At 37.0% G+C, this 13,687-nt stretch overlaps 1 long non-coding RNA gene across 1 annotated transcript; it reads left to right on the top strand.

Moving 5' to 3' along the window:
• Window positions 1–6,154: 6,154 nt before the first annotated feature.
• On the top strand, window positions 6,155–13,172 carry LOC128314089 (uncharacterized). Its single transcript, XR_008295486.1, has 2 exons — window positions 6,155–7,048; window positions 7,973–13,172. It is a non-coding gene; the product is annotated as an uncharacterized LOC128314089 (long non-coding RNA).
• Window positions 13,173–13,687: the final 515 nt, after the last annotated feature.

Below are 13,687 nucleotides of genomic sequence, written 5' to 3'. Positions count from 1 at the left end.
TGAGCCGAAGTCGGACGCTTAACCGACTGAGCCACCCAGGCGCCCCAAAATTCAGTGTTTTTTAGCTGATATTCACAGTTGTGCGGCCATTGTGGCAAAACAATGAATTTTAGAACATTTTCATTATGCCAGAAGGAAATCCTATACATATTAGCAGTCAGTCCTCATTTTCCCCCAACTGCCCTCCCAGCCGTAGGCAAATACCAATCTACTTTCCATCTCTATGGATTTGTCTAATCTGTATATTTACATAATGGAATCATGTAATATGTGCCATTTTGTGTCTGACTTCTTCACTCAGCATAATGTTTTCAAAGTTCATCCATGTTGTGTATATTCATTCCTTTCTATTACTCAATACTATTACATGGTATGGTTATACAAAATTTTATGTATCTGTTCATCAGTTGATAGACATTTGGGTTGTTTCCACTTTTGCCTTTGATGAATAATGCTTCTATGAACATTTGTGTATACAGTTTTACATAAACATATGTTTTCATTTCCATAGGGTATAAGCTTTTGGGTTTTGCATTAACATATGTTTTCATTTCCCTTGGGTATATACCTAGGAGTTGAATTTCTGGGCCGTGGGGTAACTATGTTTAACTTTCTGAGGAACTGCCAGAATGTTATCCAAAGCAGCTGTACCATTTTATATTTCCACCAGCATTGTAGTGGGTTCCAGTTTCTCCATACCCTCCCTAACACTTGTTATTTTCTGACTTTTTGATTACAGGCATCTTAGTGATATCTTAGTCTGGTTTTGATTTGTATTTCTCTTGTGGCTAATGTATGGTTTAAGTTTCATGTGCTCTTTTGCCAATATCTGAAGGTGGGACATTAGGCTTTGATTTCAGATTTTTCTTTTTTTTTAAATATAGGCATTTAAAGCTATAAATTCCCTTTAATCATAGCTTCTGCTGCATCCCATAAATTTTGGTATGAGTTTTCATTTTCATTCATTTTAAGGTATTTTCTAATTTTTCTTATGATTTCTTATTTGGCTTATATATATAGATTATATATGTATACATATTATATATGTTATGTATGTATGATTTCTTTGATGAGTGTTGTTTAATTTTAATATCTTCAATTTCTTTCTGTACTGATTTCTATTTTCATTCCATTATGGTTGGAGAACATAGTTTGTGTGATTTCAATCATTCTAAATTTAATGAGTTTGTATTATGGCCTAGAATACGATCTGTTCTGAAGAATGTTCCATGTGATCTGGAGAAGAATATGCGTTCTCTTGCTGGGATGGATTCTATAGATGTGTTAGAACTCGTTGGTTTAGGGGCAACTGGGTAGCTCAGTTGGTTGAGCGTCCAACTCTTGATTTCAACTCAGGTCATGATCCCACGATCCTGGGTTTGAGCCCTGCATCAGGCTCTGTGCTAAACATGGAGCCTGCTAAGGTTCTCTCCCCCTTTCCCTATGCCCCTTCCCTGCTTGTGTGCATGTGCATGCCCTCTTTCTCTCTAAAAAAGAAAAAAAGAATGAGTTGGTTTGTAGAGTTCTTCCAGTCTTCTGTTTCCATGCTATCTAGTTGTTCTGTTTATACTGAAAAGTGGGGTATTGAAGATTACAACTATTATTGAATTGGCTATTTCTCCCTATAATTGTTTCAGTTTTTGCTTCATGAATTTTGGGGCTCTACGATTAGAAACATGCAGGTTAACAGTTACTAAATCTTCCTAATACATTGACCCTTTTATCATTACATAATTGTTCTTTTTATCAATACTAAATAATTTTGGTTAAAGTCTCTTTTGTCTGATATTAATATAGCCACTCCAGTTTTCCTATGGTTGTGGTTTGCATGATATATCTTTTTCCATCCTTTTCCTTTCAGCCTATTTGTATCTTGAACTGAAAGTGTCCTGTGGACAGGGAATTGTTACATTTTGATTTTTATCCGATCTGACAGTCTCTGCCTTTGACTAGTTTAATCCATTCACATTTAGTATCATTATCAGGTATAGTTGGATTTACATCTGGCATTTTCTTTTTGTTTTCTATACATCTCATGTCTTTTTTTCTTCCTCTCTTCCTCTTTTATTGCTGTCTTTTGCATTAATTGGAATTTTCTAGGGTAACATTTTAATTCCTTTAATATTTTTCGCTGTCTATTTTTGCATTATTTTCTAGTAGTAGCTCTAGTGTTTACACATCTTGTTAGAATCTACTTCAAATATGCGCTAGCTTATTTCTGGTTCTATAAAGTATATAAAGATATAAAACATTACTCCTATCAAGTTTGATTTGTTCTCCCATCTGGGCTATTATTATTAAACATTTATTATGTATGTTACAAATTCAATTGTACATTGTTATAATCATTACTTTGTATATAGTTTTATGTCTCTTAGAGAATCTCTCTTTTACTATTTCTGGTTCTTTTCATTTGTTCCTGTGGATTCAAGTTCCACCTGGTGTCATTTCTTTACTCCCATACAGCTTTGCTCCTACCCACCTCCTCTGTGATGTTACTGTCAAGTTTATTATATTTCTGTATGTTATATACACAACAGTATATTTATATACATATTGTTTTATTAAATTACTTTTAACTCAGTTAAAATGGAAAGGAGATAATATGTTTACTGGTACTTTTTGTTTTTCTTTGTGGATTTTAATTGCTGTCTGTTGTCACTTGCTTTCAGCCTGAAGACAGTCCTTAGTATTTCTTGTATGGTGGTCTGTTAGCAAGGAATTCTCTCTGTTATTTCTCTAGAAATGTCATTAATCCATCTCCATATTTGAAAGATAATTTTGCTGGATATAAGACCCTAGGTTGACACTTTTGTCTTTTCAGCACTTTGAATATGTCATCCCACTACTCTCTGGCTTTTAATCAGCTGTTAATCTTACTGAGATTCTCTTGTATGTGCTGAGTCATTTTTTTCTTGCTGCCTTCAAGATTTTCTCTGTTTTTGGCTTTCAGCATTTTGATGTGTCTGGGTGTGTGGGTCTCTTTGCATTTATCCTACTAGAGTTCATTCTGGAAAACTTGTTAAAACACAGACCACCCCAGAGTTTTTGATCAAGTAGGTCTGAGGTGGGACCTGAGAATTTGCATTTCTAATAATCCCCAAGTAATGCTAATGCTGCTGATTCAGGACTATACTTTGAAAATCACTGCCATATAGTTTTGAAGATTTAGAAAAATTTGGTAAATTAAAAACATTTTTTAAATGTTTATTTATTTTGAGAGGGAGAGAGAGAGAGCGAACGCGAGTGAGCACTAGTGGGTAGGGGGCAGAAAGAGAGGGGGAGAGAGAATACCAAGCCGGCTCATGCTGTCAGCATAGAGCCCAGTGTGGGGCTCGAATTCAACAAACTATGAGATAATGACCTGAGCCAAAATCAAGAGTTGGATACTTACCCAACTGAGCCACCCAGGGACCCTCCAAATTGGGTAATTTTATCAAATTAAAAAATAAATTAACATGTGCTATTACTTCAATTGTACTAAGATTTATTTTAAATAAGAGATGTGTAATCTTAAGATCAAACACAGAGATATACAATTGATAGATGTATCCTACTATAATGCATGTACTTATGCTATTTGTCAGACAATCATGTAGCTGCAAATCAATTTATGGTCCTTTATCTCCCTCTAGCTTCTAATTAAAATTTTGCAGGCTGGATATCTGCCCCCCCGCCCCGTCCCCCCCACCAAAAGCAATTACAGAGATTCTTAAAATTTAGCACTGACTTATGGGGTCGAAAGCTAAATGAAAGGCCATTTAAATACATAAATATAAAAGCTGACTCAAATGTGGTACATAGTAGGGTTCCTTCCTTGAAGGAACCCCCAGGGAAGGAAATTGGACAGAGGAAGTCATTGTCTCAATACTCCATCCCCCTTCTTGGTTTTAAATCTGATTGAGCCCTCAGTAACAACCTGAGTAACAACCTCAGTAACAAGTGGAATGTTAAAAAGGTGTTGATCCCTTTTCTAGATTTTGGGTTTTATAGATTTTGGGTCTTTTATTTTTCAAAACACCTGGTGTTAAAAGTGGTTAATTCAGTTGAATCTAGAGGGTAGGCTATGGAGGATTGAAACTGTGTTGTGTTGATTATTGACCTTTGCTCAGAGCGTTCTGTAGTACTCCTCTCTTCTCCTTTTTAAACAGACTGCACTTGCCACTTGCTTCTGCCTATGATACCTCCTTTCCATGCTGTCAGTTCTTGCTTCTTGCTGGGACTTATGCTATCTGCCAACTCCTAGGTTTCTCCTGGGTGAAACTGTGGAGAATTTAATCACATATCTAGGCACCCTACATGCTGGAAAAACTCTGTTGGCACAAAGAAAAGACTTGTCCACAGGCTCCATAGTTTTGACATAAGGCTTCCTGATCTGCCAATAGCTAAACCGTAGAGAGAGCCCTGAGCAGTTGAATACTCCCAGATTCCTTTATTTAGCTAACAGGTGTGGCCAGAGTCTCACATACAATCAATCTTCTGCTGGAGTGAAAGGAACATTGTTGGCTTCCTAGAAACATAACTAGAGCCCCTGATGGAACCCTTTACTTAGGTTCCTCAGGAGTTCAGTGATCCACCAGAACTGATAAACAGTCCATAGTTTCATTCACCAGCATTCTATAACTTCCATCTCCTTCACCCAAACAGAGGTTGGCACAAACTTTGCCATGTGACTAATTTCAGGAGTAATTAATGGATCCCATCCACAGCAGTGGCAGTAACTCCCCGAACTCAACCAAGCAATGAAACCAGGTAGAGTGAAAGTTTGACATCAGTTCAAGTTTCCTTTATTTTGGGATCTCAAGTACTCAAGACTGACATCCCTACGCCTCCATCTCCGAGGATTCTATCCTCTAAACCTGACACCCAGGAGTGAATGGGTGCAGCCCAGCATCATCACCCATAGGGGGCCCAGCTTTGTCTCTATCAAATGGTTTCAGCTCCACCCGCAGGGGTCTCTGTCTTATTTCTGGCCATTTGATCTTAAGCACTGTGTTCCCTACAATCCTTAACCAGAACTCTTGCATCTCACACAGTTCATCAGAGATTTGGGTGCAGCAGTGGATGGACATCGTCGTCCTGAAAGACCCCCTGCTAGTGAGTACAAGGGCTGACTTGGTGGCAGGGGGCTCTCCTGAAGAGCTTTCTCCTGGTGAGGCCCATCCTCCAGATCTTGGAGTTGGAGGTCCAGATGAGAGAACATGAGGATATTCTTACCACATCATGCAGACATGCAGTGGCCTCCTAACTGGTCTCCTCCTGTCCATGTTTTCCTCTTTTCAATTCTCCACACGGCAGTCAGGAAATCTCATGGTGGCTTTCTTTTATTGAAAGCCCTTCCCTGTCTCACCTGTATGCCCTTGTCCTTGCCAGTCTTTCCAGTCCCACCTCGTGCCACCTTCCTCCTGTGCTGTGTTCCAATTTTTTTTTTTTAGTTCCTCACATTTATTGCTCCCTCCTGCTTGAGCTTTTCCACATGCCGTTTTCTTTGACTTTTCAACGTATTAATTCCCACTCATCTTTTTGAGCTCAGTTCAAATGTCATCTCTGCAGGGAAGCTGTCCTTGAGTCCCCCATTACTCCCTTTGTAGCTCTACATCAATTCCTTCCTAGTTTGTAATTTTATATCTGAGCAATATTTCCTGTCTACCTCCCAATCAGCCTGTAAGCTTCATGAAGGCAGAGTTTATGTCTATAAAGGTTTCCCCTGGATCCCTGAGTACCTGCATGGTAGAGGCTTGATAAATATTTACTAGATGAATAAATTCACGAAAATAAACATGGAAAATTACTACTATCAGAAGCTCCACCAGATGGTGAGTAGATGTAGTTCCATGACCTCATGCACTTTCAGTGGTTCTGTCACATGTGTGACAGCTAAGAAATTTTTCGTTCTATGTGACACAAATTCGATATGACAGCTGTAGGAGTGGGTGCCTGGATTCTTGTCCAGTTTCTCCTCCCTCAGTCTCTCTCTTCTTCCTTCTAGCTCACCCAAAATACTCACTAGACAAGTGTGGACACATACACATACACACACATGCACATACATACACACACACAACTTTCCCATAGCATATGAATGGCAAATTCTGGCTTCTTGAATTCTAAAAAATGGTTTTTTTTTTAATAAATAACTAAATAAATGTTATTTATTTAGTGAGATCTGTTAGTTGGCTTTGTTCTGTTAAAAACAATAATATCAATCAGAAAATAACATAACCTTTCTTTAAGATTCACACATTTCTTTAAAATCTCATTTCCTAGAGATCTTAATAGAAACTTTACACCACTTGGAATTATTTCCTAAGAGTACATTTTTCACTCAAACTCTTTTCTGGCCACTTAACTTTTCACTTCGTCTAGATTTTTTTTTTCTAAAAAGATCATAAGGTACTTGAGGGGAGAGTCTATGGATCTTCTAGTTTATACTCTCCCCAACCTATATCTGTGCATAAAAAGTGTTTAACAAAATTCTCTCAATTGTTTCCAGAAAGAGAATTTAAGTTGAAGAGGAAAAGAAAATGAAGTTATTACAAAATTGTATATTCTACAATTATATTTCATGTCCTATGACAAAGGAAAATGAAGACTGTAGGCAAGAAGGTAAATCTGTATTCTAGTTGGTTGAGGTAAAAGCCATGGTAACTGTGAAAGTAAGTTACTGTTAATAACCAGAAAGAAGACAAATTCACAAATTATCATTTTCATGGAAAATTATTATTGCAACCTGCTCTGGATTAAACAGTCCTCGAGGCTTAAACATTCTATTATGGCCAACTTTAACTCATATATGATTAACACTCTTTTTATTATCCCACTGAATTTCATAAACCCCACGAGGAGGACTCAGAGTGTAAGCAATCATATAGAAGAATGTAATGTGAATCAGAAGAACTTCCTGACTTCAGACTATAGATTCTCTGGGTTGAGAAGAAAGGTCAAGTCTAGATGGCAAATGAAAAAGAGGAGAACTAACCTTGGTGGGTCACTGAAGAGGGAACTGGTCTTGCCCCACTGGGGAGGAGCAAACTAACAGAAGCACCATGTGAGTTTGCAGGAACCGAGAAGAGAGACGATCTCAATGTTTTCTTAAATAGAAACTCAAGAAAACCCAAGATCTCAGAGACTAAAAGGGCTGTGTGGTCAATATGAGTCAGGGGTAGCTTACAGCGTCTCATGTGTCACAATGTGACCTGCAAGCAGGCAGGTGGTTCTGTGGCCTGAGTGACCCAGGAGATGGGGTCTTAGATAGCACCCCACAGTTTCCAAGCCTGCCAGTTTCTCAGCCTGGCAGTGGAATGAAAATTTGTGTACCGTACAGTCTGTATAGAAGTTGAAAAGGTGGTTGTCAAACCTGCAGGGACCTTTTTAATGGAATCATGAAGATGGTTCCGCAGTGAGACCTATATGTCCAGTGAACAAACATGAAACAGGATGATGGGTGGCTGAATGAAATCCAAGGTGACAGCAGACAGTTAAGGACCAGACGGCACATCTCCCACTGCTTTAACACTCCACAAGCACCCCAGAAATTAAATGTATCCCTTTGGTATATATTGACTAAATTAAAATTTTTACCACTTAGAGGCCAGGGGCTCTAAATAGAAAATCAGAGGAAGATAAAGTTACTATTTCTTACACAGCTGAGTTTGTGAGCTGAAAGTGAAACCAATACACAAACCTCTTTAGAAATGCTAATGTCTGCATTCACATATTATTATGTGAACAAAGTATTTCTTTGATTAATAGCATCCCTTCACCTAGTTTTGAACTAACGGGAGAATATAGCGTATTTGGGTGAAGAAGAAAGGTGGGAGGATTGTTGTCAAAGGATTCTCTTTCTAATGGGAAGAGAAGGAGGAGAACATTAAGATAAAAGAAAAGAAAAGCAGACAGATGAATAACCAACATCTCCTCTGTTCTCATTTCGATATTCATACTGAATTAATGGGACTTTCTGTTTTTCTAGCATACTCACAAAGGATACTTTAATCTAGACTACTGAAGATGCAGTGTTATCAGAGGTGTGCAAAAACAATGGTAGGTTTAATAACTCAACCCACGTTTAATTTCTAGCTTTGCCATTTCATACAGCTGTGACTTTGGACAATACCTTAACCTATTTGAACTTCAGTTTCTTCAACTGTAAGAAAGGTTTAACACATCCCATTGAATTACTGAGAGAACTGAGTCAGTGTACATGAAAGAGATTAGTAAATGGTAAAAAAACCCAACAGCAATGCACAATGTAGGTCATTTTGTGGTAAAGGAGACTATGGGGAGAGATAAAACAGGTGGAGAAGGCACATGGGGGTGAAAGGTGCTATTCTGGAGTCTTTGAACAAACAGTTCAACACAAGGACATCAGGCTTACTGGAAGAAAGTAGTCCAGAAGAGAAAAATGAGGAAAGGAATTTTATGGGCATTAAAGACAGACCCAGATATCCTGACTGGAAGTCTAATAATTACAACATCAAACTCTGTTTATTTATGCTTAGTTGTAGAGTCTCTTGCTCATTTACCTTAGAGATCTACTTACAATTAGTATTAGGTACCTTGCCCTGTACTTAGAATTCCAGAACAGGGCAATCACTACTCACACTTTCAATATAAGAAATCAATGGAAATTGGGAGGGGCATGAGGGGATGGGCAAAATGGGTGAAGGGGAGATACAGACTTCCAGTTATAGAATGAATAAGTCAGGGGAATAAAGGGTACAACACAGAGACTATAGTCAATGGTATTGTAATAGTGTTGTAGGTTGACAGATGTGGCTACACTTGTGGTGAGCACAGCATAATGTATAAGCTCATCAGATCACTATGTTGTACATCTGAAACTAATGTAAAATTGTGTGTTAACTACACTTCAATTTAAAAAAAGAGAGAGAGAGAGAAACCACAGTAGTTGGGGCTTTAGGAACTGATAGTTAACCTTTCAACTGCTAGAAATCCTTCTTAGTTATTGTCCTTACCATGAAAACCCCTGGATACTAATTCAGCTAGTTTTTTTTCTGACATCTCTGGAAGTTTCACACTTCTGTGCAAAAATCTTTGTCAGTACTCTTTGAAAACTGGGAATTAGGAAGTAGGCTTTAAATTTAGCTTCAGATGACATACAAAAAAGTCTGAAATAGCAGCAATCTTCCTGATTTAATACAGGGTTGGCATCCTTTAGTTGTGAAATGAGATGAAAATCCCATTCCCCAGAATTCTTTTGAAGTAGTGTTTGGTGGGAATATTTTGTTATGCTACTTAGGGTGTGGATGATATCTCAAAAACATAGCTAGCACATAATGGTCTCTAGAATGTCTTCTCAGGAGTGTAGGCCTGACCAACTAGAGCCTTCTGGGTTTCACAGAAAATTTTGATGGGTTTATGATTGCGACTTTTGGTGTAGAAACCAACAAGAGGTACATGTTTTGTATAAATAGAGAGGAGACATAATTGAAGTGGGAGAGAAAGAGATACCTTGTATAAAACTGCAGAGCCAACAAAGGTAGGGCAGTATTGGAGAAGGAGAATTAAAGAGAGATCTCTGGTACTGGGGAGCCAAAGGTGGATGTCAAAAAACAGATATAGTAAGGGGATTCCCACAAATGTTTTATTTTGAAAAATACCAAAACTTTAGGAAGTTGCAAGAATAGTATAATAAACACTAGTATACCTCTTACATATACATACACATGTATATGGAAGGACAGAGAACATACTTTTATAAATGCGTGTATTCACATTTTATATATAGATAGGCAGATAAAAAAGTAGATACAGAGAGGGGTGCCTGTGCAGGTCAGTTGGTTAAGCGTCTGACTCTTGATTTCAGCTCAGGTCATGATCTCACAGTTGGGGAATTCCAGCCCCACATTGCACTTAATATGCGGAGCCTGCTTGGGATTCTCTCTCTCTCTCCCTCTATCTGTGTCTCTCCATCCTGTCTCTTCTCTCTCCCTCCCTCCCTCTCTCTCTCTCAAAAATAAATAAACTTTAAAAAAGTAGATACAGAGAGAAATGTGTGTGTGTGTGTATTTTTTTCCTGAACCATGTGAAAGTTGTTTGTAGACATGAAACTTTACCACTAAATACTTCAATATGTGTCTTCTGAGAACAAGGCCATTCTCCTATATGACTACAATACAATTATCCCACTCAGGAACTTAAACTTGATACAATACAATATCTAATATTTAGTACATATTCAATTTCCCTGATTGTCCCAATAATATCCTTATAAATCTCCAATGTAAAGGGGATTTTAAAATTGTTTGCCATGTTTGGCATAAATGCCTTTTCCATTTTCCCAACAAAATCATCAAAAACAACTACACTTTCATTAATATTTTTTGCAAGTAATTTCTACAGGGGAACTTGTAGATGTCCCACGTCCAGATTGGCAATGAATGAAAATAGAAATAATAGCAGCTGCCAGAAGAGAGATTGGTTGATACTGATCACATTTGAAGCAACTATTTGGGGGAGAGGAGCTTTGTAGAGACAGTAAGTAATGGAGACATTTAAAACCACTTATTCAGTTCCTTGTATCCTGCCCCTTTTCTTCCTACCCATGTTTTAAATCTGTTCTCTCTTAGTTGTTAGTATGTGATAAGTGTTTCCCAGATCCTACCATGATACATTCAGCTTGCTCTCATAGATATTTTGTAAAAAACAGATTCTATTTTTAGAGCAGTTTTATATATACAGAAAAAAAAAATAAGAAAACAGTACAGAGAGTTCCCATACATCCCCTCTCCCTCTACACACAATTTCCCCTATTAACATCTTACATTAGTATAGTATGTTGATTACAACTGATGAACCAATATTCACAAATTATTATTAATGACATCCATACTTTATTCAGATTTCCATATTTTTTAACCTAATGTCCTTTCTGTTCCAAGATCCCACCTAGGAATCAGAATTACATTTAGTTGTTATTTCTCCTTAGGCTCCTTAGACTGTGACAGTTTCTCAAACTTTTCTTGTTTTCGATGTCCTTGACAGTTTTGAACTCATAGGTCTTTTGATAATTTAATCTCCATACATTGCTTGGCAGAGCACCACAACAGATACTATTTTGAATTAAGTAAAATCTTTGATAATTGGTGAAAATCAAATCTTGTTTGAAGTAGCTACATGATAAAGATGATAAAGTTATTTTAGCGGCCTTGCTTGTATTAGGTCATATTATGACTACTTATTGATTAAATATGGGATAAAAAGTTCACAGCATTCATTGGGTGGCATGGTCTTATTTGTGTGGATTGAGTCAATGGAACCCCAGGCACAAAGATCAATTGAGAGAGAACCATTCAGAAGGTGCCTTTTCCTCTGGGGCCTTGTGTTCTTACAGACTACACAAGGCAGATGTTTTATGCTTTTCTCTCGGGGGTAATTTGGCTTGAGACATGCTACTATCCTTTACCAAGCAAGTATTTCTCTTGTCCTTTTAACTTTTTTTAATTAAAGTACAATTTACAAATAGTGATAAGCACAGATCTTATGTACACAGTTGGAGGTGTTCTGACAAATGCATTCACCTGTGTAATCCACACCTTATCAAGAGAGAGAATATGTTCATCACCACAGAAAGTTATCTCATGCCTTTACCAAGTAAATGCCTGCCCTTAATCCCCAGAGGCAACCACTGGTTCAATTTCTTTCACTATAGATTAGGTTTGCTTGTCCTCGGACTTCATATAAATGGGATCATATATTTTGTACTCTTTTGTGTGTGGGCTTCTTTAGCTTAGCATAATGCTTGTGAGATTCATTCATGTTTTGCATCTATCAAAAGTTTATCCCATTTTATTGCTGAGTAGTATTCATTGTATTGTATCAATAAACCACAATTTCTTTATCTACTTTTGTATTGATGGGAATTTGTTTTTTTCTGATTTTTTGGCTGTTTTGAATGAAGCTACTGTGAATATTCTACTTTATGTCTTTTATGTGGACTTCATGTTTCTCTTGAGTGTGGAATTTCTGTGTCATGTAGTTGGAGTATGTTTAATGTTATAAGAAAATGTCAAACCATTTCCCAAAGAGTGTGCAACATTTTACAGTCAGTGTTAATTATCTATTGCTGCATAACAATTTAACAGCTTAAATCAACACACATTTATTATCTCCCAGTTTGGGTCAGGAGACTGGGCATACCTTAGCTGATCCTTTGCAAGACTGTAATCACAGTGTTGACCAAAACTGGGTTCTCCTATGGAGGCTCAATTGGGGAAGGAAGAATTCTGTTGACAGGATTAACTTCCTTGTGTTGTGTGATTGAGGACTTCAGCTTCTTGCTGGCTGAGGTGGTTGCCCTCAGCTGCTAGAGGCTGCCAGCAGTTTCTTACCATATGGTGTTCTTTAACATGGGCAGTTTGAGTTGCTTCCTCGAAGCCAGCAAAGGAGCAAGAGATTCCAGCTAGGTGAGTGCTATAACCTTATAAAATGTAGTCATGTAATCAAATATATTCAATCATATACATCTCATTACCTTTTCCATATTCGATTACAAGTCCCACTTATGCTCATGGGAAGGGATCACATAGGGCATGAATACTAGGAGATGGGGATCAAAGGAGACCACCTTAAGGGTATGTGTATCACATACTCCCGCCAGAAATGAATGAGAGTTTTGGTTGCTTCATATCTTTGCCAACATTTGGTGTTGCCACTTGTTTCATTTAGCCATTATAGTTGTTGTAAAGTATGCCACTATGGTTTATTTTTTAGTTTGTTTTGTTTTGTTTTATTTTTAATTTAATTTAATTTAATTTTTGTGAGTATGGTTAACACAATGTTAAATTAGTTTCAGGCATAAAACACAATGTTTGGCAAGTTTATACGTTATGCTATGCTCACCACAAGTGTAGCTACCATCTGTCACCATAAAAAGCTATTAAAATATCACTGACTCTATTCCCTATGCTGTGCCTTTTATTCCCATTGTGGTTTTAATTTGTATTTCTGTAATGTCTAATGATACTAAACATTTCTTCATGTGCTTATTGGCTGATTGCATGTCTTCTTTCAGGAAATGTCTTTACCTGTATTTGGCCCATTTAAAATATTGTGTTGTTTGTCTTTTTATTGTTGAGTTGGAGGTTTTCCTTATATATTCTGGATAAAGATCCTTTGATAGATATATGTATTAAAATATTTTCTCTCTGTCTAGGTCTTGCCTAGGTTTTTTTGTTAGCAGTGTCTTTTGATGAACAGATAATTTTAACTTTGATGAAATTTAATTGACCAATTTTTCTGTAATGTTTAGTACTATCCTGGTGAGAACATTTCTCTCTCAGTAATTGATAAAACAAGTAAATGGTAAATTTGAAAATAACTCATGATACAGAGAAGAAATCACATGGGAAATAAAATATTTTGAACTGAATGTTAATAAAAATACAACATACTAAACCATCTCATATTTGTGAGATATAGCAGTTGAATCATTGCCTAGAAGGGAGTTTATAGTGTAAAATGCTTAAATTAAATTTAAATTTTAAAGTTTTGAAGTTTCCATCGTCCAAAGCAAAAGGGAAAAAAGAAGAGTAAATTAGCCCAAAGGAAGCTTAAAAAAGGAAACAAGAAATGTAAGGAAAATCAATAAAATAAGAAATAAATTAACCAGTTAGCTCAGTGGAAATCAGTGTAATGAAAATTTGGTTCTTACAAAAGAACAGTG

Source organism: Acinonyx jubatus, chromosome A1 (assembly GCF_027475565.1).
Source record: "Acinonyx jubatus isolate Ajub_Pintada_27869175 chromosome A1, VMU_Ajub_asm_v1.0, whole genome shotgun sequence".
Taxonomy (NCBI): Eukaryota; Metazoa; Chordata; class Mammalia; order Carnivora; family Felidae; genus Acinonyx; species Acinonyx jubatus.
The sequence above is the reverse complement of the archived record's forward strand: the minus strand, read 5'-3'. Positions and strand labels throughout refer to the sequence as shown.